Raw genomic sequence first — 27,663 nt, 5'->3', positions numbered from 1 at the left:
ATCGATGTGAAAGAATGAGGTCTAATGGGTCGAACAAATAAGTTTTGAGTTCATGATGCACATGCCACAGAGCTAGGAAAAAGCGACACTTGGAGGAAAGTTTCTAAAACAACTTTGCATGTAACCTCTAGCTACTAAAAATAGCTCCTTAAATCATGGGATTCCCTTTTCATGTTTCCTTTTTCTATTCCAGGAAAAATCAAGCCATGCATGCAAGTCAAGTTTCCTTGGTCCCGGGTGGAATTGGTCAACCCAACTTCTCATGCATGACGCTGCTCAACTACTTGAAGGAAATGCACATTTCTAGCTGAGAGTTGGGCTGGCTACCCAAGAGATTTGGGTAACTTTTAGGTAGAGAAGCTGACTCCTATCCAAATTTGTACAAATATTGGGCTGAGTAGCCCTGTTGGGGAAAATTGCACAATTTTCACTGTGAGGGTTTACTTGCAGAATTGCACAATTCTGGAGCCCACCAAGATGCCAGATAGAATTGCACAATTTCTGGAGGGAAGGATGGTTTCCCTCCATAATTGCACAATTTCTTGGGGGAGCTGCTCAACCTACAGCTAGACCAAGTCTAGATGAATAACCTATGAGGGGAATGCATCAAGTTGTGATCAAGAGGCTGCCTTTGTGTAAGAAAAACACTGAAGCTTGTTTACTTGAAAAAGAAAGACAAGGTGCTATGAAACGTTGGTAGGGAGGCTCCAAAACAAGGCTTAGGCAAAAATTTCGGAGGGTGGTTGTAGCCCCTACAACAAGTTCCCAATCGGGTGGTCTCCCTTATAATGTTGACATGGTCTTTTGGGCCATCAACATTTTTGGCGCTAGAAGGAGGGCCAAGGGAAATTTTTTCTTTGAAGATTAAAATTTATTTTATTACTATGGCTCCACTTAAAAGACCTCCTTGGAGTTTCTTTATTGGACCTCATCCATCAAATACTCTAATAAAGGTAATCGAGACCCTCTCTTAATCTAGTTAGGAAGCATCTTGGCAGGGTTGTTCCTCCTACTGATAACTATTATGTTGCATTTTTTTTTCTAGTGATAGTTCCTTCTATTAAATCCCCAAGCACACTTTGTCACCAATGGAAATATCCACTTATTTCAGGATGAATGAGATGGAGACTAGGTAGTTTGAGACAACTATTATTATTGTAGATGAGAGGAATTTTGTGATGTGAGAGGAGTTCAGTGACATATATTGAAGGATGCACTACACCATTTTATGACACTAATCATCTCCGTGCCATAATAGTGGATCTATATTGCACTGAGGAAGCAACGATAAAGTATTTCACTATAAATAATTGACATGTCAAGGATGAGGAATGTAGACACGAGATTTATAATTTTATTACGAAAAGAGGTTTGTGCAATGGAGAAAAATCAAGGATTTCATGGACCTAAGTAGAGATTGGTTCGACAATCACCTGGAAATACTCAAGAATTGTTTTTCAAGGCAATGATGCAATTGGAGAGTTCTATTCTATTGACTTGAAAAATAACTATCAATAAGGGGGGGCAAAGATGATCCATATACAAAAGAATTGCAGGAGTAGGATTGTTTATAAAATTATATCTATAGGCAAGTCAAGGAACTACTACAGAGGATTAGTGCAAGTGCAACCAAATTACCATAATGCAAGGATTTTTTCACAGTGTGATTCAATTCTCATTGGTGACCAGGCATCTGCAAATACTTATCGTTACATTCAGGTACAATTTTAGTTTCATTCTAAAGTCTCTAATTTCATTTATTGATAGTCCTTCTTGTGTCCTTGTCCCTCTTAATTTCATTGTGGTAGGATTGGAATGGGTTAAAACATTAAGCATATCTCTGAGTAAAATAGGCACCCACATGTCACTACATGTCATTGTGCATACTCTTAGTTTTTGATACAATTAGGAGTAATATGAAGTGTGCACAACTAAAAATCATAGCAAGCATGATGAATCCAATCTTAGCATGGAAATCGAAACCAAGAATCATAAAATATCAATAAATTTGTGACATGGAGTAAAAAACACAATAAAATATTATATGCCAACATTGTCTATTTAGTGCAAGATACTACTAATATTTTATAATTTTGAGAGATGGTGGATGTCATGAAGATGCCCTCAAGAAAAGTTACTGACTTGAAGATAAGATGGTCAGTGCAACTATTTACTTTAAATAAGCTAAATTTAGGTAATTAAAACAAGTTTGAAAATCACTAGAAACACCACCCGTGTTTCTTTTAAATATGCTAAATTTAAGTAATTAAAACAAGTTTGAAAATCACTACAAACACCACCCCCACATCATTTTATTTCCAGTTGCACAAGATAATATTGAATAAAATTATGAGCACATCCATTTAAATTGACTGTACATAAAATAACAAAAAAGGTTGATGCTTTTAAACGCTCTATGCATCATTAAACATAAGATATGACAAGGATGGCTCAAAATTTTAAAGGCTATATACATCCCAACTATAAGATAAGAGTTAATGAGATGAGAAAAAATTTGTCTTGATATAAAATTTAAACGTCATATTACTTATAACTCATGCATATTGTATCTTATTGTGCATATGCTAATTGCATAACTTCATTTTTGGTGGAGTATTAAGTTATTAACTGAAGATAAACAAAATGTTAGCCTCTTAAATGACTCAAAAGGGATATTTAGAATGTTATATAGAAGTTACATTTCATGTAGCTATAGAAGTTACATTTTACATAGCTATATCTAACCTAACATAACTATAATATTCCAACTCTATTTTTTTCACACTTTTCAACATTTTAAAGATTTATCTATTTTAGTGTGATTATGCAATTAAATAGTTGATATTTTTTAAGACATCTCCTATTTGCAATTTGAATTCTTAAGTGGGATCTTGGGTAGTTTTTTGTTACTACCATATATCATGTTTTAAGTGGATGGTGTTTTATAATTCACCAAAGAGACTTTAGGAGCAACCTTGAATTGCATGCTTGTTTCCATTATACATCTAATATTTGCAACCTTTCCACGTGAAAAACCTAATAACCCATGTGGAACATGAAGCAAGTACCTCAAAAATTGGGGAATATCAGTTATTCTATTTCCGGAGGGGGATAGATCCAGAGAAGGCAACGATAGCTATCATAAATGGCTTTTTTCAGGTTGTATTTAATGAAATCCCACTAGAATTTGCTACTAAAGTAAATCAATTGATGAATTTGAAGCTTGAAGGTAGTGTTGAATAGGTGTTGCAAGGTATCTCTATAACACTATCTATCTACATGATTCTAATGCCATGAGATGGTGTCTCAATAACAATATTGTCCAGTGACGAGTTCTAGATGTAGATAGCTTTCTCATGTCCTACAGGTAAATCGTATCATTATATTTCTATGAAATCTCATAATGTGTTCAAAGTTTGTCTCAGATAAGGAAATATGTATGTACTCTTGAATTTATCTATGTTGTAATAAGATCAAGAATAAATTTTTCATTTCAAATAATTGGGATCTACCATGTAAGTTTACTTTACTACATGAAATTCTTGATTTGTTAGATCCCAACTAGTTAGGGTTGAATTTATTTTTGTTGTAATGAGATTAAGAATAAAGTTGTCATTTTAGTCACTGAAATCTACCATGTAAGATTTATTCACTACATGAAATTGTTTATTTGTTAGAGGCCAACATATTGGGATTATGAAGAGTCCTCTTTCATGACAATATTTATCAATTCTCTATTCTTGCTCAAAGAATTACATATTAGAGAAAGGTGGAAAATATATGAGATGCAGCTAGATGGTTTTTGTTTTAAAATGTGTGGAGGGAGTATAAAACCATTTTCAGTTACATTCAATTTTTTTGGAGCACCCACTAAAGTGCTTCATTTTCCTCCTAGTTAATTCCATTTCGATTATCCCAATGGTTCTAGAAGTCCTTCTCCAAGGTGATCTCTTAAGTATCTTGGAGGGAAATTGATTACTTGATTGGAACCCACGATTAAAATTTGATTAGCAGAAAGGGATGAGAAAGATTCATATTCTTCAATATATTCTTCAAGTTAAAATCATATCGAATGATTTCCTTTTTATTTAATTGATACAACAATCACTTGAGAATTTGTTAGGATTTTGAGACCTTTTTCAATGATTTTTTTTTTTCTAAAAGTTATGTTCTCAATTAAAGAAATTAAAGAAAAGGTGAAAATGAGGCAATGGAAGGATTTTCTATTTTAGTGCCTAAGAATGCCTCTCTAATGTGAAGGGCTTGGTATTTTCTTGACTCAAGATTAGTCTCATTTGACTTCCTAGCATTTCTTTTAAGTTAATTTTGTTGTGTTTATATTTCTATCCTTGAAGTTGGTGATCTACTGTGTGTAATAGGAAGTATTAACTACTAATCACTCTCAAAGGTGATATTGATGGATGACTAACTTTAAATGTCCCTACTTGACACTTTAGTATTACATGATCATGCAAAGAAATTATTAATCAATATTAAAGGGAAGGTAATTAACGTGTAGCTTTTCTTGTCTTGTCATATAATTACTGCAATTTGGCCCCCAATAATATATTTGAGGCTACTTTTTGGTTGTTACTTGTGGAGCTTCCCTTTAGCTCAGAAAAACATCAAGGATAAATGTCCATTGCATTGGCGTTGGACATTATCAAAGATGAATTCACCAAAAGCAATAGAGAACATGGGAGCAATTGGTACAACGAGCAGATAACTGCCAGAGAAAGACCAAGGCACCATAATTTCTTGTGTATTTAGATTCACTCGAAATTAACTAGTCATAAAAATTACCTTTTTTCTGAATATTTTCATGTAGACAAAAATACTGAAAATGCAATTTCAGACTAATTATTCAAATGAATAATTATCTGATAATCATAATTTATAATTAAATAGTATAATATGATTAATACTATAGGACAAAACCATAGCATCTGACTATGAGGGGAATTGTGACAATATATGTACACTTCTCATTGTATTATACAATCATCTCTCAGAGTGTGATATCCATCCAACGAAATGTACTCCTAGAGGCCATTGTGGGATTGAATTTTTTTCTTTCAGTGGACAGGTGGTGATATATTTTCTTAGGCCTTAGTGTTCAGTTTCCCTAAGTTTTTGACACTAATCAAAGCTAGAACCTTCATTCAACCAAGTGAGGTACTCATCTTGGAAACTTGAATAATTTTGTCTCCACAATTCAATATGACGTTGGATTAATCTCATGATCCTAAAAAAATTGATCATAATAGCGAGTAACATTTATTGTGGGCAAAAGAATATCCAAATTTAATGAACATGACTCTTTTAGAACAAGCAATAAGGATACCTTTTACACTGGTCTTTTTTTTTTCCATTTGTTTTCACAAGTTATCTATTGCCTGATATTTTTAACATGTAACTTAGTTGGTATGATTATTCCTAAGATTTTGTTGAAGGTTGAATACTAAGTTCCTAAGGTGTTATTTTCTATGGTGACGTTTTATTTTCTTTGTTTATACAAGTCATCTAGCCACATAGTGGCCATTATCGAATGTTGAGATATATGTCGTATAAATTTGTTATAGTCTACTTTGTTTTAAATTCAATTATTCATCGCCTTTCATGTCTTATACTCTGGATTGTATCTTATTTCATTTTCATGAGAGGAACTCAATATTGATGGTAATAAGAAGCAATTGAAGAAAGACTAGAACAATAACACTGCAACAACAAATGAAAAATGAAAGAGAGAATGGAATATGTCTAGTGATACCCTTAGAGCCAATATCTTGCATAAGACACACTCATAGACACTCATGGTCAAGCCTTCAAAGTTGGTGAATTCACTTGCAATGCTTTGGGAACACAATGATAATTTTTTGAAATGATGAAACAATATTTCATGTGTAAATTGTAGTCCAACCGATACTAATTTGGAAGCTCATATTGTAATACTTGATGTTTTATATAATAAAATTTATATTGGTTGAAATTATTTTTATTTGCACTTGATATTATTTAGTCTTGTAATTAACATATTTAACTTTGTGTTATGATATTAGATAAACATGCATATTGTATGGAAGTTTTTTAAAATTTAATCACAAAATCATACTAATTAATTTATGTTCATTAATAATGAACACATAAAATAAATATTTAATTACTAAATTAATAGTTTATATTAATTAATGATGAACATGAATAAAATGAATATATGATTAAATTAGTCGTTTATAATAATTATGAATGAAATTAAATGAAATGAATAGAAACTACTAAATCAGTCGTTTATACAATGAATACGAAAATACAAAAAAAAAAGATAAATGACTACAGGAAATGATATTTTTTTTATTAAAATGACAACTAAATTTTGCATATATATGACTATTAGTAAATAATTTACATTATCTTATAACATGACTAAAATTTAGTCATATTTCTTTGGTCATTAATTGGTTTCATATGATGACTAAAATTTGCATATATATGACTATTAATAGTTAATTTATAGTATCTTGTAACACGACCAACATTTTGGCCATATTGCTTTAGTCATTAATGGGTTTTCTTGAGGATTCATATAATAATATCTATTGTTGTATATTTGGTCATCAATTGCGACAATTAATGACTAAAGGAATGGAAAATTAATGACCAAATTTATGACCAAATATACTACTAGATGGTAAAATTGGGAAAACCAATTAATGACTAGGCTAAAAATGACTATAAGTTGGCCACGTTATAAGATATTGTAAATTAGCTACTATTGGTCACCGACTGAAAAATGGTCGTTATATGCAAATTTTAGTTGTTTTTTTAGTAACTAATTAGTCATTTTGTACTAGTGTAATTAAAATGTTGTAGTCCAATACTGAAATGTTTTTAAATGTATTTTGATGTAAAAATTCGAAATGGGTTATAGTAACACCCAAGTCTGCATTTTTCTTAATCAATTCACTAGTTCCATTTCATTTTATTGCATTGTATTTGAAGAAAAACAATATTTATTGCTCATAGTAATAATATTGGTGATTTATTTTGTTAATTTTGGTATTATTATTATTATTATTATTATTATCATCTACACTACTTTGAGCAAATAAGCAAGTGTTTCTCTAATTTTCTCATTTAAATTAATAATTATATAAATTTGAAAACACCTAGTAGGGTAAGTTTTCCTTTTTTAAGATATTATTTAAACAATCTCAAATTTGTTTTAGTGATTTTCCAACTTTGTTTTTTTAATTATATATCCAAATATATTTCAATGCCATATGCTAAATTGACTTGTTTAATTTTCTTTGTATTTTATCATCGGTTAAAAAATGTATTTGCACATAATTAATTATTTTTATAATTAAAAAGACAAATGATATAAAAAATGAATTTAAAAAAATACTAATAATATAATTTATGTTATGATTAGATTAAATTTTTTTTTATAATCCATAAACAATCTATATATATAATTTCAATAATATGACTTATATTTTGATAAGTTAGAAAATTACAAGAGATATGTTTTAGAAAAAAAATACACTGAAAACTATCTTTATATCACTATCACCGATTTAAAAAAAATATATTATCTTTTAGTCAAAATAAAGATATACAAGTAATGTCAATGTTATGTATATATATAGCAAAAATTAAAACATTATTGGTTTTACAAAAACCTTTATATCTATGTATATTTTTCTCTAACAAAAATTTCCATAACACTTGTAAATGACTCAAATTCATATAAACATATAATGCTTAAAGAATAATGGATGTAGAGATATAATGAAACTATTTCATTATAATAGAAAAATAATTAATGTAAGATATAATGTTTATATTTACTATCTTTAAATTTTTACCTAAATACACTAAGTATTATTATAATGATATTTTTATATAACTCAAAATAATTTTTTGAAATTCTAACCATATTCTTTATATAACTCAATATAAAATAGAATATAAATAAAAACATATAAGATATAAAATATAATTTATATAATTAATAATGGAAAATATGATATGATTATAATAATTTTTATTAAAGTTTAATTAAAAAAAATTCTATAGGAAAGATTATTTATTTTAACTTATATTTTAATGTAAAGGTTATATACATCATATAACATTTTGTCTATTGTTATAAATATTAAAAATAATAAATGTTTTTTATTATTTATTTATTATTATTTAAATAATAATAATAAATATTATTAATATTTTTATTAACTATTATCTTTATGGATGTATTTTTGAGAATATGGTTTTTAAAATTTTAATTTAATTATCAGTAGTTATTTGGCGGAACAATTTGATGTACACTAATTTTTAGTATCAGTCACAGTAAGGGTTTGAGATTTATCTCAAAAAACAACATCTAACCAACCTAATTGTCCCCCAAATGCCGCCAAACCAACCCTATTACAACTCACCAAGTGGATAAACGTGATCCAGGTGGATGTTGGTGGCCACCCACCTATCCCATTTGGACCCCTACAACTGTCTCTTTCAGTCTTTTCAGTTTCCTAAATTGTAGCACAATTTACTATTTTTAACAGCTTTTTCGGTCCTAAACTTTCGAAGCCATTTTGAGGCCCTAAACGATGTTTTTTGGAAAATCTACCGCCAACGATTTTTTTTTCAAAAAATCATCTTTTCCTTCGTAGTCCTCGAAGAGATCTTTCCAACGGGATATCATGCGCGTCAAACGGAGATAATATGACCAATTCACGACCCCGGGAAGTTGATGTACCAACTTACCCAGAAACGGGGCCCACAATTTGGCGTTTCATCTTCTGGGGTTAGGTTTTGGAATGTGAAGGGTTTTCCATTGTTTCTCAACAATAAATAGGCCTTCGAGCCTCATTGTAACACAGTTAAAAAAAGGCATGTAGCCCCCACATCTCTTCTCAGAGATAAGCTACCATCGCCCTAGTTGGTTTATTTCCATTTCTGTTTGTAAGCATATTTCAGTATTTTACAGTAATGAAATGAAGTATTATTTCTGTTGCATATCTGTCTTTATGATTATCTCTGTATTTTATTGTGTTCCTATTTAAATCCAGATCAGTGGTATCAAAGCGGTCTGTTTTTTCTCTATTTTTTCTTTGCATGTCCCCAACGAGGTCGGGATATAAGGAGTTAGGGCTTGAACTGGTCGAACCTTTGCAAGACCAGCCTCACAAATCTCGACAACCTCCCATGGCGGATGAGAAGAAAAACGAGGGGCCAGGAGATCCCATCAAAATCTTGCTCGAAGAAGCCCTTGAGAGACAAAGGAACGCGATGATGGACAGCTTTGCCCAGATCCTTCAGCGGCTACCCAGAGGCGACGCATCAGCTTCCAACAGCTATTCTGGAAATGCCACACCCTTTAAGCTGCAAGTTAATTTTGAAATCCCCATCTTCGAGGGTCAAATAGACGCAGATGTCGTAGATAAATGGTTAAATCTGCTAGATGGGTATTTTTCTGTTCATGAATTTTCAAGTCGGGAAAAGATTTTTTTCGCTCTTCTCAAAGCAGCCCACCACATCAAGGACTGGTAGGAAACCTACTGCAAGCAGAAGGATGAAAGTACAGGCTCACTGTTTTCAGCCACACCTGTTGGCATTATGATTCAGGTGTTGTCCTTGATGGCAACCCATTCAGGTGATAGATCACTATTCTTGATGATCAGCTCTCTATTTTTAAGAAGGACGCAGGAAATCTGTTCAGCAAGTGCGTCCCCGCAGGTATACCATGCAGAACCCGCGTCCAGGGACGCAGGCCAGCCGTTCAGGAGGTGCGTCCACCCAGTGCACACATTTCAAGGCAGAGAAAAGCACGTGGGGGTTTCTTGTGTGGTATCTAGCCGACGGTTTTTGTGTTTCTATGGTGTCGGCTCGTGGTATTGTTCCATGTTTTGGGGAGGGGCTTGCCTATATAAAGCAAAGGAGTTCATTTGGATTTGGCATCATCTTGGTTGAATATCTTTTGGTGAGATCTAGTCCAGATCTATGAGGGCGAATCTTCTAATGGACTGTGATCTCTTTGGCGCATGATCAGATCTGTAGATCTGAGTGGTTGGGTCAGTTCTGAAGTCCTCATATCTTTTATATCTGAAGGGACGCAGGTTCAGTGAAGGACAAGTGCGCCGAGACGCAGGGAAGACCGGGCTCAGGTGCGTCTCTGAAGCAAAAGACGCGGCGCGACTGTGTTATTGGGTGCGTCTCTGAAGCGAAAGACGCGGCGCGATAGTGTTACTGGGTGCGCCGGTACGCAGAGAAGCTTAAAGGAACAGTGCGTTTGCACGCAGAACAGCAGAAGGTAAACTGCGTCCAGTCGCAGGCCACAGAAAGAAAAATTGCGTCCCTGTCTTAAGATGATCTGTTAATTGTATATTTCTGTTCATAAGGTGTTCTGGGTTGTTCCTGTGATTACTGATCTGATATCTGTAGTGGACTGTATCTGTTGTATACTTGTTGATCATTTGATTCTTCATGAAAAGAAGTAGGGGGTTGTAGCTCCCTTCCAGGAGAGACTGGAAAACGAGAGAGAGTTGTAGCTCTCTGCAGGTTGCAGCCTGCGTACTGGTAAAGGACTGCACCAGTACAAGATCATTGTAAAAAGAATTTCTTGAAAGAAGATAGAGACATATTGCAGCAGGTGGTTTTCTCCCACATTGGGTTTCCACCTTACATCTTGTGTTCTTTGGTGTGACTGTCTATTTTCTTTGTTCATGCTCATTATTTTATGGTACTGATATGCAAGAATAATTCAAAAGATCAAATAAGGAAGATTTGTCAAATTGATAGATAATACTGATTCACCCCCCCTCTCAGTATTATTTCCAACAATTGGTATCAGAGCAGGTCCTTCAGAAAAGCTTGATCGCTTGAAGGTAGATCGTTCATCATGAGCAACTACGAGAGAGAAGCATCAATCAGGCCACCGGTTTTTGATGGGACAAACTTCAATTATTGGAAGGTAAGAGTTACTGCATATCTTCAATCTCTTGGTACTGAAGTTTGGGACATTGTAGAAACAGGCTATGCTTTTCCTTCAGCTACTCCTACAGATCCAGCTGAGAAAAAGAAGTATGAAACAAATGCAAAAGCAGTCAGTACTTTATTAGGAAGTATATCCCAAACAGAATTCATGAAGGTAATGCACTTCAAATCAGCAAAAGAAATATGGGACAAAATGATCACAAGCTATGAAGGAGATGAACAGGTAAAACAAGCCAAACTTCAAACTCTCAGGATTCAATATGAGACTCTCAAGATGTATAATGATGAAAGTGTGGCTAATTATTTTCTTCGGGTAGATGAGATTGTAAATTGTATGAAAAATTTGGGTGAAGAAATAAAGGAGTCTATAGTAGTTCAAAAGATTCTAAGATCATTATCCCCCAAGTTTGAATCTAAAGTATCTGCAATAGAAGAAAAAGAAAATCTCCGTGTTCTCACTATGTCTCAGCTACATGGAATTCTAACTGCTTATGAAATGAGAAAGGGAGGACCATCAGACAGAAGGGAGGCTGCTTTTAAAGCATCAGGCAAAGAAGATCACTATGAAGCAAGCCATGTTCCAGAAGAAGAGGAAGAAGAATCAAATTTTGTCAGAAATCTTCAAAGGGGTTCTGGAAGGTTCAGAGGTAAGCTACCTTTCAAATGCTTTGCTTGTGGAAGAGTAGGTCATTATGCTGCAAAATGCTCTTATAAGGATAAAGGAAAGGAACCAGTTAGATGGAACAAGAAACAAAGTGCAAATAAGAAAAGCTACTACACCCATGAAGATAGTGATGGCTTATCAAACAGTGATGAAGATGAACAAGGTAATAAATATAGGTTGTTAATGGCATTTGAAGATGATGATTATGAGGATGCTGTAGATGTGGATAACCTTTATGATGAAATTACTAGACTCAAGAGATGTATAGAAGAAAAGAACATGATTATTGATACTCTACAATTTCAAATTGATGAAAAGGAAAAACATCTTGAAAAATTAGAAGGTGAAATTGTTGGTCTTAGAAAAGAAATTGAGAAAAGAAAACTATTAATCTCAAGTTTGTCAAAGGATCAGAAACTTTGGATGAGATTATCAGTGTGCAGCGGTCTCCACTAAATAAGACAGGTCTGGGCTATAATGGAGAAACTTCTCAAGCATACACTTCAAAAATTTATCTTGATGCAGCAAGAAGAAATGAGCAAGAGCACAAGGAAGATCATCAGGTAAAGCAGGGACAAATGTCAAACAGAAACCATCAGGGGCAATCCAGCTTAAGGGTGAACAAAAGCCACAACCAGCCACAGGTAAAATCTTCTCATTTTGGTTCAAGAATAGATGAAAATAGAAATTACAATCAGTTGGCTGGTAGATTCAATAATCGCAGAAGCTTCTTCAATGGACAATGCTTTTCTTGCCATAACTTTGGTCACAAAGCAGCTCAATGTGTTGCGTATAAAACAATCATGACTAGGGAAGCTCAAAAACAAAGAAGTATGACAGGGATTACAAAAAGGACCTATAACAACTTTTCAGCTCTTGAAAATGAAGTCGAATGTTCTATTTGCAATAATTTTGGACATGAAGACTTTGAATGCAGAAGCAGGTTTCCGGAAAGAAAAGTACAAGAGCGGAAAAAGGAACAAGCCTCAGGCACCAAAACATGGAGAATAAAGGAACCTCAAACAGAAAGATGTGGGATAGCATTTTATGCAGAAGGGCAAGAAAATCTATGGTACATTGACAGTGGATGTTCGAAGCATATGACAGGTGATAAAGAAAAACTTGAGTCTTATTCTAGTTTAGAAAAGGGAAAGAAAGTCTCTTTTGGAAATGATACTCCTGCAACTATAAAAGGAAAAGGTATTGCTCCCTTAAAAGAAGATGTTAAGGCTGGAAATGTTTTGTTTGTTGATGGTTTGAAGCATAATCTTCTAAGTGTCAGCCAGATGTGTGATCAAAGAACCGAGGTTATATTCAGATCAAATGGATGTCTTGTTCGTGATCTTGATACAGGTAAAACAGTTCTCAAAGGAAAAAGAACTCCAAATAATCTATACATATTTGATGAAGGACAACAACAATGCTATCTAAGCAAGGATGAAGAGCACTGGTTATGGCATCGAAGGTTGGGACATCTAAGCTTCTCACAAATAAGGAAAGCTTGCAAATATCAGGCAGTTCGCGATCTTCCAGATATCAAAATTCCTGACAACACCATATGCAGATCATGTCAGTTTGGAAAACAAACCAGGACTAACTTTCCAGAGAAAGAAGGATCAGCTAGCATGCCTCTTGAGCTAGTACATACAGATGTATGTGGACCATTCAGGAAAAGAACACCTAGAGGAGAGGAATACTTGATATTATTTATTGACGACTTCTCCAGGTTTGTTTGGTTAGGACTTATGAAGCACAAAGATGAAGCATTCGAAAAATTCAAATCCTTCAAAGCCTTGGTTGAAAATGAATCAGGTCACAAAATTAAGTGCCTCAGATCCGACAGAGGTGGGGAATTTACTTCAAATGAATTTTTCGATTTCTGTGATGAACATGGGATAAGGAGAGAATTCTCTACGGCTAGAACTCCTCAGCAAAATGGAGTTGTTGAAAGAATGAACAGAACAATCCAACAAATGGCTCGTGCTATGCTTGATGAATCAGGAACTCCCGCAACTTTCTGGGGTGAAGCTGCACATACTGCGGTTATTATTCTCAACAAGACAAATGTTCGAGTGAACAGCACTCAAACTCCTCATGAGCTCTGGAGTGGTAAAACTCCTTCAGTAAAGCATTTCAAAATCTTTGGGAGTAAATGCTATATCAAGAATACTGAGGAGCAGCTTGGTAAACTTGATCCTAGAGCAGATGAAGGCATTCTTCTTGGCTATTCTCCACATAGCAAAGCATACAAATGCTACAATAAAAGACTTGGCAGAATTGTTGACAGCATTGATGTAGTGGTTGATGAGAAGGGATACATTCCTAGGCAAATACATCGTGAAGATATCGAAGAAGATGAAAGCTACCCTCAAAGACAGAATGATGAAGAAGAAGAACCTCAAGAAGAATCTCAAGAAGAACCTCACGAAGACGCAGAAGAACGAACAAGAATAGAAGAAAAGACTCCATCCAGATATGTTCAGAAGAACCATCCAGAATCTCAGATCATGGGACAGAAAGAAGCAGGTATACAAACTAGAAGAACAGTTGCAGAAGCTTCAAGCTATTTGGCATTACTCTCCTCTACTGAACCACAAAATGTGAAAGAGGCATGCAAAGATGAATGTTGGGTGAAAGCAATGGATGAAGAACTTGAGCAAATCGAAAAGAACAACACTTGGGAGCTGGTTCCTAGACCAAAGGATAAGAATGTTATCGGAACAAAATGGGTCTTCAAAAATAAATTGAATGAAAATGGAGAAGTAATTAGAAACAAAGCCAGACTTGTTTGTAAAGGGTATGCACAGCAAGAAGGAATAGACTTTGAAGAAACTTTTGCTCCTGTTGCAAGACTTGAGGCCATCCGAATGTTCCTTGCTCTCTCAAGTTTTCAGAACTTCAAAGTATTTCAAATGGACGTAAAATCAGCATTTCTGAATGGAGACTTGGAAGAAGAAGTGTACATTGAACAGCCAGATGGGTTCATTCTTGGAAATGATCCAAATCTTGTATGCCGATTGAAAAAGGCTCTCTATGGTCTCAAACAAGCCCCAAGGGCTTGGTACTACCGGTTGGACAAATATCTTCATCAACAAGGTTTTTCAAAAGGTTCAGCAGATAGCAATCTATATATAAAAGTTGAAAATGACAAATTGCTAATACTTGTTGTGTATGTAGATGACATTATTTTTGGCAGCAATGAAGAAGCTATGAGTCAAAGCTTTGCCTCAGTCATGCAGAAAGAATTTGAAATGTCCTTGCTAGGAGAACTGACATACTTCCTTGGTTTGCAAATCCAACAAAAGGAAGGAGGAATCCTTTTATCTCAAACCAAGTATCTCAAGCAGATTTTGAAAAAATATGGCATGGAAGATGCAAAACCAGTATGTACACCCATGGTCACAGGATGTAGTCTCAGTGCAAATGATGAATCTGCAGCAGTACATCAACCAACCTACAGATCTATGATTGGAAGTTTACTATATTTGACAGGTACCCGACCAGACATCATGCATGCAGTTGGAATAGTTGGAAGATTTCAGGCAAATCCAAAGGAGACTCATCTTCAAGCAGTGAAGAGAATATTCAAATATCTTCAAGGGACTCAAAATTATGGCTTATGGTATCCTAGAGATACAGATCTCACTCTTCATGCGTACACAGATGCAGATTGGGCCGGAAGCGTGGATGACAGGAAAAGCACAAGTGGCGGTGCATTCTTTATGGGCTCCAGACTGGTATCTTGGTTCAGCAAGAAACAGAGTTCAATTGCCTTGTCTACAGCTGAAGCGGAATATGTTGCTGCTGCATCTTGTTGCACCCAACTTCTTTGGATGATGCAGACTTTGCAGGATTATCAAATCACTTGTACACCTCCTATTCCTATCTTATGTGACAACACAAGTGCAATCAGCATCTCAAAGAATCCGGTTATGCATTCAAAAACCAAGCACATACCAATCAAGTACCATTTTCTCCGGGAACAAGTACTTGAACAGAAGGTCAAATTGGAGTATGTTCCTTCTAAGGAACAAGTTGCTGATATTTTCACCAAACCGTTGCCCAGGGACACTTTTGAATACCTCAGGCAAAAGCTGGGGGTTGTTGATGCATCATCTTATTGTTGATCATCTTCCTATTGGTGGTATAGGCTCAGGGGGAGCACATAATGCATTGTTGGCATTATGGAGAAGGAGATCTTGGAAATAGCTGCAATATGTCTCTATCTCCTTCATGATGGATTTCTGGTTATTTGTTACAAATCTGGAAGAGCATGAGCATAGGGGGAGTATACTCTTTTCCCTTGATGTCAAAGGGGGAGAATGAAGCTGAAGATCATGAGGTTGCCATCAAGTCCAAAGGGGGAGATTGTTGGCATTATGATTCAGGTGTTGTCCTTGATGGCAACCCATTCAGGTGATAGATCACTATTCTTGATGATCAGCTCTCTATTTTTAAGAAGGACGCAGGAAATCTGTTCAGCAAGTGCGTCCCCGCAGGTATACCATGCAGAACCCGCGTCCAGGGACGCAGGCCAGCCGTTCAGGAGGTGCGTCCACCCAGTGCACACATTTCAAGGCAGAGAAAAGCACGTGGGGGTTTCTTGTGTGGTATCTAGCCGACGGTTTTTGTGTTTCTATGGTGTCGGCTCGTGGTATTGTTCCATGTTTTGGGGAGGGGCTTGCCTATATAAAGCAAAGGAGTTCATTTGGATTTGGCATCATCTTGGTTGAATATCTTTTGGTGAGATCTAGTCCAGATCTATGAGGGCGAATCTTCTAATGGACTGTGATCTCTTTGGCGCATGATCAGATCTGTAGATCTGAGTGGTTGGGTCAGTTCTGAAGTCCTCATATCTTTTATATCTGAAGGGACGCAGGTTCAGTGAAGGACAAGTGCGCCGAGACGCAGGGAAGACCGGGCTCAGGTGCGTCTCTGAAGCAAAAGACGCGGCGCGACTGTGTTATTGGGTGCGTCTCTGAAGCGAAAGACGCGGCGCGATAGTGTTACTGGGTGCGCCGGTACGCAGAGAAGCTTAAAGGAACAGTGCGTTTGCACGCAGAACAGCAGAAGGTAAACTGCGTCCAGTCGCAGGCCACAGAAAGAAAAATTGCGTCCCTGTCTTAAGATGATCTGTTAATTGTATATTTCTGTTCATAAGGTGTTCTGGGTTGTTCCTGTGATTACTGATCTGATATCTGTAGTGGACTGTATCTGTTGTATACTTGTTGATCATTTGATTCTTCATGAAAAGAAGTAGGGGGTTGTAGCTCCCTTCCAGGAGAGACTGGAAAACGAGAGAGAGTTGTAGCTCTCTGCAGGTTGCAGCCTGCGTACTGGTAAAGGACTGCACCAGTACAAAATCATTGTAAAAAGAATTTCTTGAAAGAAGATAGAGACATATTGCAGCAGGTGGTTTTCTCCCACATTGGGTTTCCACCTTACATCTTGTGTTCTTTGGTGTGACTGTCTATTTTCTTTGTTCATGCTCATTATTTTATGGTACTGATATGCAAGAATAATTCAAAAGATCAAATAAGGAAGATTTGTCAAATTGATAGATAATACTGATTCACCCCCCCTCTCAGTATTATTTCCAACAACACCCACTTGGAATGACTTCCGGGATGTTGTCAAGGAGTAGTACTACCCTGTCAAAAGCTACAAGGACAAATACATCAAATGGACCACACAACGGTAGGGATTAGACCAAGATGTGCTAGAGTTCACAAAAAATTTTCATTCCCTTCGCACACAATTGGGTATCAAAGATTCTGAGCTGCATCTGGTGCTAAAATACCGCGGCTTCCTACACAGATACATCCAGGAAGAGATGGAGTTCTTGAACATCTCCTCACTCAGCACAACATACTGATACGGTGTCAAAATCGAGAAAAAGTTCAAACAGAAGAAGTGAGACTTTGGATCTGAAAATCCAAAGCCAAAAGGACAAAGCCAAGGCGGGGTGACCCAAGACAACCGCTCGAAGCCACAAGAAAAGAACAACACCACGAAGCCGAAGAAGGACACAGGAAAATGGTGTGAGTTCCAAAAGAGTCCCACTCATAACACAAGTGAGTGTCGGACCAAGCAGTCACTGGTGGCCGAGTTGAAGGCTTCCGAATTAGATGCATGTTCCGACCCTGAGCTGAAACCTGATAAGGGGAATCGCAAAAGGAAGCAAATCATTGATGCGGAGCCCAGTGCCACTGTTGCCACCACCAAGATCCAGAAAAATGAGCCCGAAGATCCAGAGGAGGGGGAACGTCTTTTCCACTCGCAGATGTGGGTGAAGGGTTCGCCGCTACAATTCATTGTCGATAGTGGCAACCAAAAGAACCTCATTTCAGCAGTGGTCGTGAAGCATTTGGGCCTATCGACTACACCACACCCGCAGTCGTACAGTATCGGGTAGCTTCATGAAGGATGAGATCTCAAAGTTCGCCAGCAGTGTTGCCTTCCCTACAGCATCAAGCCCTTCATAGACGAGGTATTGTGTGATGTTACACCTCTGGATGTTTGCGATGTACTATTAGGCCAGCCATACTTGCGGAGGCGACATGCTGTGTATGAGTCAAGGCCTCGCGCTATCACTATTTCTTTGGATAATTCATTATACATGATACCGGAGGTAGCCCCACCTATCGACACCTCTTTGATCACTTCCAAGAAAGGCAGCAAGCTCATCTCCCAAACTAGTAAATTTATTTTCTGTCTGATTCACTCCCAAAGTAAGGGGAAGATTTTTGCTACATCCATGACCCCTACGAAGGGTTCCTCCACACAGTAGCAGCAAAGGGATACAGTCATGACAAAACATAGGAACAACTTCTCCTCACCCACAGGGGTACCACACAAGTCTCAGGTGGGCAACAAAGTTTGGCTGCATCGACAGAAAGAATGCCTTACCAGAACCCATCAGAAGCTTAGACCACTCCGACATGGTCCTTACACCAGTACCAAGGCTATGGGAAACAATGCTTTGAAGCACAGCATTCCTCCATCCCTTTGCTTGCACCAAGTGATCAATGTGGACCGTCATCGAACATGCTTCTCACCATTTCTGGACACATCAGAGATTGTAGAACAGCTCACTAGAGATCCAGCTCAGCAGAAGCTTCCTCATCTCAGGGAGGAACTCAACGCAATGGGGACCATTGCTTCCTAAGGGGAGAGGAATGATCCAGTTGGATGTTGGTGGCCACCCACCTATCCCATTTGGACCCCCACAACTATCTCTTTCAATCTTTTCAGTTTCCTAAATTGTAGCACAGTTTACTATTTTTAGCAGTTTTTTCAGGGTCTTAAACTTCCGGAGCCGTTTTGAGGCCCTAAACGATGTTTTTTGGGAAATCTACCGCCAATGATTTTTTTTCACAAAAAATCATCTTTTCCTTCATAGTCCTCGGAGAGATCTTTCCAATGTGCTATCATGCGCATCAAATGGAGATAATATGACCAATTCGCGACCCCAGGAAGTTGATGTACCAACATACTCAGAAACGGGGCCCACAATTTGGCGTTTCATCTTCTGGGGTTAGGTTTTGGAATGTGAAGGTTTTTCCATTGTTTCTTAACAATAAATAGGCCTTCAAGCCTCATTGTAACACAATTAAAAAAAGGCATGTAGACATCTCTTCTCAGAGACAAGCTACCATCGCCCTAGCTGGTTTATTTCCATTTTTGTTTGTAAGCATATTTCAGTATTTTACAGTAATGAAATGAAGTATTATTTCTGCTACATATCTGTCTTTATGATTATCTCTATATTTTATTGTGTTCCTATTTAAATCTAGATCAGTGGTATCAGAGCGGTCTACTTTTTCTCTGTTTTTTCTTTGCATGTCCCCAATGAGGTCAGGATATAAGGGGTTAGGGCTTGAACTGGTCAAACCTTTGCAAGACTAGCCTCACAAATCTCGACGACCTCCTGTGGCGGATGAGAAGAAAAACGAGGTGGCAAGAGATCCTATCAAAATCTTACTCGAAGAAGCTCTTGAGCAACAAAGGAACACAATGATGGACAACTTTGCCCAGATCCTTCAGTGGCTACCCAAAGGCAACGCATCAGCTTCCAACAGCTATTCTGGAAATGCCACACCCTTTAAGGTACAAGTTAATTTTGAAATCCCCATCTTCAAGGGTCAAATAGACGCAGATGCCATAGATAAATGGTTAAATCTGCTAGATGGGTATTTTTCTGTTCATGAATTTCCAAGTCGGGAAAAGATTGTTTTTGCTCTTCTCAAAGCAGCCCCCCACATCAAGGACTCGTGGGAAACCTTCTGCGAGCAGAAGGATGAAAGTACAGGCTCAATGTTTTCAGCCACACCCACTTGGAATGACTTCCAAGATGCCATCAAGGAGTAGTACTACCCTATCAAAAGTTACGAGGACAAATACATTAAATGGACCACACTGCGGCAGGGACGAGACCAAGATGTGCTGGAGTTCACAAACATTTTTCATACCCTTCGCACACAATTGGGTATCAAAGATTCTGAGCTATGTTTGGTACTCAAATACCAGGGCTTCCTACACAGATACATCCAGGAAGAGATAGAGTTCTTGAACATCTCCTCACTCAGCACAACATACCGATACACTGTCAAAATCAAGCAAAAGTTCAAACAGAAGAAGCGAGACTTTGGATCTGCAAATCCGAAGCCCAAAGGACAAAGCCAAGGCGGGGTGACCCAAGACCACCCCTCGAATCTGCAAGAAAAGAACAACACCACGAAGCGAAAGAAGGACACAGGAAAGTGGTGTGAGTTCCACAAGAGTCCCACTCATAACACAAGTGAGTGTCGGACCAAGCAGTCGCTCGTGGCCGAGTTGAAGGCTTTCGAATCAGATGCATGTTTCGACCCTGAGCTGGAAACTGACAATGGGAATGGCAAAGGGAAGCAGATCATTGATGAACAGCCAAGATCCAAAAAAATGAGCTCGAAGATCCAGAGGAGGGGGAACGTCTTTTCCACTCACAGATGTGGGTGAAGGGTTCACCGCTACACTTCATTGTCAACAATGGCAGCCAAAACAACCTCATTTCAGCAGAGGTCATGAAGCGGTTGGGCCTACCGACTACACCACACCAGCAGCCATACAGTATTGGGTGGCTTCATGAAGGATGAGATCTCAAAGTACGCCAGCAGTGTCGCCTTCCCTACAGCATCAAGCCCTTCATAGACGAGGTATTGTGTGATGTTACACCTCTGGATGTTTACGATGTACTATTAGGCCAGCCATACTTGTGGAGGCGACATGCTGTGTATGAGTCAAGGCCTCGCGCTGTAATTATTTCCTTGGATAATTCATTATACAGAATACTGGAGGTAGCCCCACCTATCGCCACCTCTTTGATCACTGCCAAGAAAGGCAGCAAGCTCATCTCCCAGACTAGGAAATTCATTTTCTGTCTCATTCACTCCCAAAGTAAGGGGAAGATTGTTGTTACATACATGATCCCTGCGAAGGGTTCCTCCACGCAGCAGCAGCAAAGGGATACAATCATGAAAAACATAGGAACAACTTCTCCTCATCCACAGCAGTACCACGCAAGTCTCAGGTGGGCAACAAAGTTTGGTTGCATCGATAGAAAGAATGCCTTACCAGAACCCATCAGAAGCTAAGACCACTCCGACATGGTCCTTACACCAGTACCAAGGCTATGGGAAACAATGATTTGAAGCACAGCATTCCTCCATCCCTTCGCTTGCACCAAGTGATCAATGTGGACCGTCATCGACCATGCTTCCCACCATTTCTGGACACATCAAAGATTGCAGAACAACTCACTAGAGATCCAGCTCAGCAGAAGCTTCCTCAGCTCAGGGAGGAACTCAACGCAATGGGGACCATTGCTTCCTAAGGGGGCAGGAATGATCCAGGTTGATGTTGGTGGCCACCCACCTATCCCATTTGGACCCCCACAACTATCTCTTTCAGTCTTTTCAGTTTCCTAAATTGTAGCACAGTTTACTATTTTTAGCAGTTTTTCGGGTCCTAAACTTCTGGAGCCATTTTGAGGCCCTAAACGACGTTTTTTGGGAAATCTACTGCTAGTGTTTTTTTGTCCAAAAATTATCTTTTCCTTCTTAGTCCTCGGAGAGATCTTTCCAACGGGCTATCATGCGCATCAAATGGAGATAATATGACCAATTCGCAACCCCGGGAAGTTGATGTACCAACTTACCCATAAACGGGGCCCACAATTTGGCGTTTCATCTTCTGGGGTTAGGTTTTGGAATTTGAAGGGTTTTCCATTGTTTATCAACAATAAATAGTCCTTCGAGCCTCATTGTAACACAGTTAAAAAAAGGCATGTAGCCACCACATCTCTTCTCAGAGATAACATACTATCGCCCTAGCTGGTTTATTTCCATTTCTGTTTGTAAGCATATTTCAGTATTTTATAGTAATGAAATGAAGTATTATTTTTGCTGCATATCTGTCTTTATGATTATCTCTGTATTTTATTGCGTTTCTGTTTAAATCCGAATCAGTGGTATTAGAGCGGTCTACTTTTTCTCTGTTTTTTCTTTGCATGTCCCCAACGAGGTCGGGATATAAGGAGTTAGGGCTTGAATTGGTCGAACCTTTGCAAGACCAGCCTTGCAAATCTCAACGACCTCCCATGGCGGATGAGAAGAAAAATGAGGGGGCAAGAGATCCTATCAAAATCTTGCTCGAAGAAGCCCTCGAGCGATAAAGGAATGCAATGATGGATAGCTTTGCCCAGATCCTTCAGCGGCTACCCAGAGGTGACGCATCGGCTTCCAACAGCTATTCTGGAAATGCCACACCCTTTAAGGTACAAGTTAATTTTGAAATCCCCATCTTCGAGGGTCAAATAGACGCAGATGCCGTAGATAAATGGTTAAATATGCTAGATGGGTTTTTTTCTGTTCATGAATTTTCAAATCAGGAAAAGATTGTTTTCTCTCTTCTCAAAGCATCTCCCCACGTCAAGGACTGGTGGGAAACCTACTACGAGCAGAAGGATGAAAGTACAGGCTCACTATTTTTAGCCGCACCCACTTGGAATGACTTCCGGGATGCCATCAAGGAGCAGTGCTACCCTGTCAAAAGCTACGAGGACAAATACATCAAATGGACCACACTGCTGCAGGGATGAGACCAAGATGTGCTGGAGTTCACAAACATTTTTCATACCCTTTGCACACAATTGGGTATTAAAGATTCTGAGTTGCATCTGGTACTCAAATATCACGGCTGCCTACACAGATACATTCAGGAAGAGATGAAGTTCTTGAACATCTCCTCACTCAGCACAACATACCGATACGCTGTCAAAATCGATCAAAAGTTCAAACAAAAGAAGTGATCCTTTGGATCTGCAAATCCGAAGTCCAAAGGAGAAAGCCAAGGCGGGGTGACCCAAGACAACCCCTCGAAGCCGCAAGAAAAGAACAACACCACGAAGCCGAAGAAGGACACAGGAAAGTGGTGTGAGTTCCACAAGAGTCCCACTCATAACACAAGTGAGTGTTGGACCAAGCAGTCACTGGTGGCTGAGTTGAAGGCTTTCGAATCAGATGCATGTTCTGACCCTGAACCGGAACCTGACAAGAGGAATGGCAAAGGGAAGTAGATCATTGATGTCGAGCCCACCGCCACTATTGCCACCACCAAGATCCAAAAAAATGAGCCCGAAGATCCAGAGGAGGGGGAGCGTCTTTTCCCTTCACAGATGTGGGTGAAGGGTTCGCTGCTGCAATTCATTGTCCATAGTGGCAGCCAAAAGAACCTCATTTCAATAGAGGTCATGAAGCGATTGGGCCTACTGAATACACCACATCCGCAGTCGTACAGTATCGGGTGGCTTCATGAAGGATGAGATCTCAAAGTTCGTCAACAATGTCGCCTTCCCTACAGCATCAAGCCCTTCACAGATGAGGTATTGTGTGATGTTACACCTCTGGATGTTTGCGATGTACTATTAGGCCAGCCATACTTGTAGAGGCGACATGTTGTGTATGAGTCAAGGCCTCGTGCTATCATTATTTCTTTGGATAATTCATTATACAGGATACCGGAGGTAGCCCCACCTATCACCACCTCTTTGATCACTGCCAAGAAAGGCAGCAAGCTCATCTCCCAGACTAGGAAATTAATTTTCTGTCTGATTCACTCCCAAAGTAAGGGGAAGATTGTTGCTACATCCATGACCCCTGCAAAGGGTTCCTCCACACAGCAGCAGCAAAGGGATATAGTCATGACAAAACATAGGAACAACTTCTCCTCACCCACAGGGGTACCACACAAGTCTCAGGTGGGCAACAAAGTTTGGTTGCATCGACAGAAAGAACGCCTTACCAGAACCCATCAGAAGCTCAGACCACTCCGACATGGTCCTTACACCAGTACCAAGGCTATGGGCAACAATGCTTTGAAGCACAGCATTCCTCCATCCCTTCGCTTGCACCAAGTGATCAATGTGGACCGTCATCGACCATGCTTCCCACCATTTCTGGACACATCAGAGATTGCAGAACAACTCACTAGAGATCCAGCTCAGCAGAAGCTTCCTCATCTCAGGGAGGAACTCAATGCAATGGGGACCATTGCTTCCTAAGGGGGCAGGAATGATCCAGGTTGATGTTGGTGGCCACCCACCTATCCCATTTGGACCCCCACAACTATCTCTTTCAGTTTTTTCAGTTTCCTAAATTGTAGCACAATTTACTATTTTTAGTAGTTTTTCGGGTCCTAATCTTCTGGAGCCATTTTGAGGCCCTAAACGACCTTTTTTTGGAAATCTACCGCCAACGATTTTTTTGTCAAAAAAATCATATTTTTCTTCATAGTCCTTGGAGGGATCTTTCCAACGGGCTATCATGCATGTCAAACGGAGATAATATGACCAATTCGCGACCCCGGGAAGTTGATGTACCAACTTTCCCAGAAACGGGGCCCATAATTTGGCGTTTCATCTTCTGGGGTTAGGTTTTGGAATGTGAAGGGTTTTCCATTGTTTCTCAACAATAAATAGACCTTCGAGCCTCATTGTAACATAGTTAAAGAAAGGCATGTAGCCACCACATCTCTTCTTAGAGATAAGCTACCATCGCCTTAACTGGTTTATTTCCATTTCTGTTTGTGAGCATATTTCAGTATTTTACAGTAATGAAATGAAGTATTATTTCCGCTGCATATCTGTCTTTATGATTATCTCTATATTTTATGGCATTCCTGTTTAAATCCGGATAAAAAATGCTCCTCAAAATGAGAAGCCCAAAGCTTGAAAGAGGTGGGTATGGAAATAATGTCACATATATTAGTAATCCTTTGAACTTTTCCAAGATGTTGCACTGATCTCACCGAGTTCCAAAATATAACTTGTGAGGGTGTTGAACACTTGAGCATAAAATCATTCAATTAGCCACCAAAACACTATGTTGTGAAGTAACACTATTTGCAATGACTTTACAATATTCTTAATTTAGTGAAAAATTCACCAAGATTTAACAAAAAAGTATAATTCAATAAAAGATTCAGTAAAGCATTATATATACATATTATATAATTGAAAAAATAGTATGTACATTTTATATGTACCATGGGGATTCGCCCATTTATTATACATATAATTTTGGGGGGTTTCTTAAAAATTTCCCGGAGTGCGAGGCACACGAAACAAAGAAATAACCTGATTGAACAAGAATAGGTTGGTAGTTTCTCCTCTTGAAAGTAGAAATGGCTTTGGCCCACTTGGTGAAGTAGTTTATGATGAAAATGATTCAATCGTGAACATTAGTAGAAATGGGATTACAAGTAATGAAGTCAATACCCCATTTAGAAAAGGGAGCAATAGTAACTATTGGGTGAAGGGGAGCATGAGGCATGTACACTTTCTTCGTAGAAACTTGAAAAGGATGACACTATTGAACCGTAGTTATGCAGTCTCTAAGAAGTGTTATCCAATAGCATCGAACACACGCGATTTTTTTGGTAGTAGCCAAAGAGAGTTTCTCTACATATGAATACGTGAGTTTGATCCTACTGCGGGATTCAGAGAGGTAATAGATTGCATGCTCACAATGAGTGTCATCTTCTTGAACGAGCACCATGCTTATAGAGGATGGTGAAGCCACAAGATACAATGAAAATTTGCAAGTGTAATCGAAAGGATTTAGCAGTGGAGTAGAAGTTAAAGCCCTTTTCAAGGTGAAAATGATCTTTGAGCTTGAACATCCCAAAAAAAAAGGAACTCCTTTCATCAATATATGCATTCCTTTCGTGATTTCAGCATAGTTGACAACAAAGCAACATAAGAAGTTTTCCTTCCTTTGCAAACTTTGGAGTTGGACAATGGATTGAGGAGCGAGAAATTGAATCATTGCCTTGAACTTAATGGGATCAACCCATATCCCATGTTTAGATATGATGAAACCAAGGAGATGCCAAGACTTGATAAAGAAAAATCACTTGTGCAAATTGATATGGATGTTATAGAGACGACACCTAAGAAAGATAGCTCTAAGATGAGCTAGGTGATTGGCATGGTGTTTGGAATTACCGGGAAGGTCATCCAAATAATCCTAAACAATATGTCTGATATCATGAAATGCATAGTCCATGGCCCTCTGAAAAGTGTCTCCTGCATTCTTAACGGCAAAAGGAAGTTTGTGATAAGAGATTGTTCCCCAAGGATGGATAAAGGAAGTCTTATGTTTATCAAATAGTTTAATAGCAGTCTTATTTTAGCCATAGAAACTTTCCATAAAGGAAAAAGATTGGTATCCAACATAGCCGTCAATAATTTGGTCAATGAAAGGTGTCAAATAATTATATTTTAGACAAGAAATGCCAAAATCTCATTAATAAACACACACATGGATGGTTCCTTATTTCGTATTAATGGGAATGACATTAGACACCCATTCTATCCAAGGAATAGGGTAGATGAAACTAGCTTTGAGCAATTTTTCAAAATTCTCCCTGATGATTGCTGACTTGCAAGTGTGGATAGATCTAAGTCTTTTTCAGATAGGCTTGATATCAATATTCGTACTGATATCATAATCAACGATAGATGGATATATGTCAATAATTTCTTCATAAAACCAAGAAAATACAGTATGGAATTCTTTAAAGAGGCAAGTGAATCTAGCTATCTCCTCTGGAGTGCATTAAGCTCTAATCTGGAAGTTTCCCATGACACCTATTTTGATCGATATGTCAATAAGAATTTTCTTAGATAGGTTCCCTATGTTTCCTTCTACATTTAAGTAATGGAAAGTCATAAATGGAGAAGGTACAATCTTAGGTCAATCAAGTGACTATATTTGTAAAGAATACATGCTTAGTTCAGTTTGAAAAGAGACTGGGGCATGATGATGAAACTTGTCTTGAGGCCACTCATTTAGAGACATGATTTCCGTGATAGCCTTGTCAGAAGGAAAGGAAATAAGTAAAGGGACTTGCAATTCGAGAGTAGGTCGTAAAATTTACCTCAACCAAGGAAGATGAATACTCATATGCTGATTGTATAGCTTGTTAAGCAAACTCTATAGGTGACAGTGACATCTGTTCTCCAAAAAAATCAATGGTGAAAGTCTTTGGGAGGATAGAAGGATCTGTAGGGCCATCAAATATAGTAGAGACCATTGAAATAGTGAACGAAACCTTGGGTAGTGGAAGAGAGAAGCACCCTAAGAGCAAGGAGCCCTTTTACAGATTGGTACCAATACTAAAAGAGTTGTCTAGAGGACCACCTACTAAAGGAACATTGCCAATATGTAACGGTTGAAACTTGGGGGTGTAGAAGGATAATTAATCCAAAGTCATAATTTTCCCCTGATGCAGAAAAGAGATAAGCTAGAAAAATGACGAGACAATGGCTCACATTTCATAAGTCCAACAACATCCCAATAGAATATTGTAATCAAGTGAGTGATTAACAACTTCAATATCAATGGAAACAATTTTCCCTCCAAGAGTGATGGGGATACTAGAATGATGTCCTATAGAGGTGA

At 38.0% G+C, this 27,663-nt stretch overlaps 1 pseudogene; it reads left to right on the top strand.

The window, feature by feature from the left end:
• The first annotated feature begins 1,088 nt into the window (after positions 1-1,088).
• Positions 1,089-3,243, top strand: LOC149267338 (iron-sulfur cluster assembly SufBD family protein ABCI8, chloroplastic pseudogene; annotated as a pseudogene).
• The last annotated feature ends 24,420 nt before the right edge of the window (positions 3,244-27,663 follow it).

Source organism: Pinus tabuliformis, chromosome 6 (genome assembly GCF_031772625.1).
Source record: "Pinus tabuliformis cultivar Carrire ecotype Pingquan chromosome 6, CPIR1, whole genome shotgun sequence".
Lineage (NCBI taxonomy): Eukaryota > Viridiplantae > Streptophyta > Pinopsida > Pinales > Pinaceae > Pinus > Pinus tabuliformis.
Note: the sequence above shows the minus strand (reverse complement) of the source record. Positions and strands in the feature narration are given on the sequence as shown.